Raw genomic sequence first — 788 nt, 5'->3', positions numbered from 1 at the left:
CATGTATCACGGAAAGATTTAGCTAGAAAGGAAAAAGCTTTAGACAAAATTGCAGAAAAAAATCGAACAATTCATGCTATCACTGCTGATTTACAAGCAGTGAAATTATGTTCATACTTGACAGCCAGTGCATTGTATTTCAAAACCAAACTGAAGGTTCATAATTTTACAATATACAAACTTAGCACTAATAAAGTAAAGTGTTATTGGTTTGATAAAACAACAACTGATTTGAAGGCATCAACTTACGCTTCATTTTTTGTTGATTATTTAAATAAAATCATTGATGAATCCCCAAAAGATGTCATAATTTTTACCGATGGATGTACATCACAAAATAGAAATGCCATTGTTTCGAACGCACTTCTGCAATTGGCAATGCAAAAAAAAGTAGTCATCACTCAAAATTTTTTAGAAAAAGGTCATACTCAAATAGAGGTAGATTCTGTTCATTCGGAAATAGAAAGAAAGTTAAAACACCTTGAAATATTTTTACCTAGTCAATACTCTTTAGTTACCAAAGAAGCTAGACGCAATCCATCTCCATATGAGGTAGCAATGGTAGACCATTTATTTTTTAAAGATTACAGTATTAAAAGCTACCTTATTTATGATACAATCCGTCCTGGAAGAGGTACTGGAGCAAAATGTGTGGTTGATATCAGAGTTCTAAAATACAATCCCAATGTTACAATAGATTTCAAACTAAGTTACGATGAACAACTTAAACAATTACCGCAAAGACCAAAAAGAGTTCAACCAGTGATTCCACCACAACTTTTAACTGA

Source organism: Hydra vulgaris, chromosome 14 (genome assembly GCF_038396675.1).
Source record: "Hydra vulgaris chromosome 14, alternate assembly HydraT2T_AEP".
NCBI classification, from domain to species: Eukaryota; Metazoa; Cnidaria; class Hydrozoa; order Anthoathecata; family Hydridae; genus Hydra; species Hydra vulgaris.
This window is presented reverse-complemented; position numbering follows the sequence as displayed.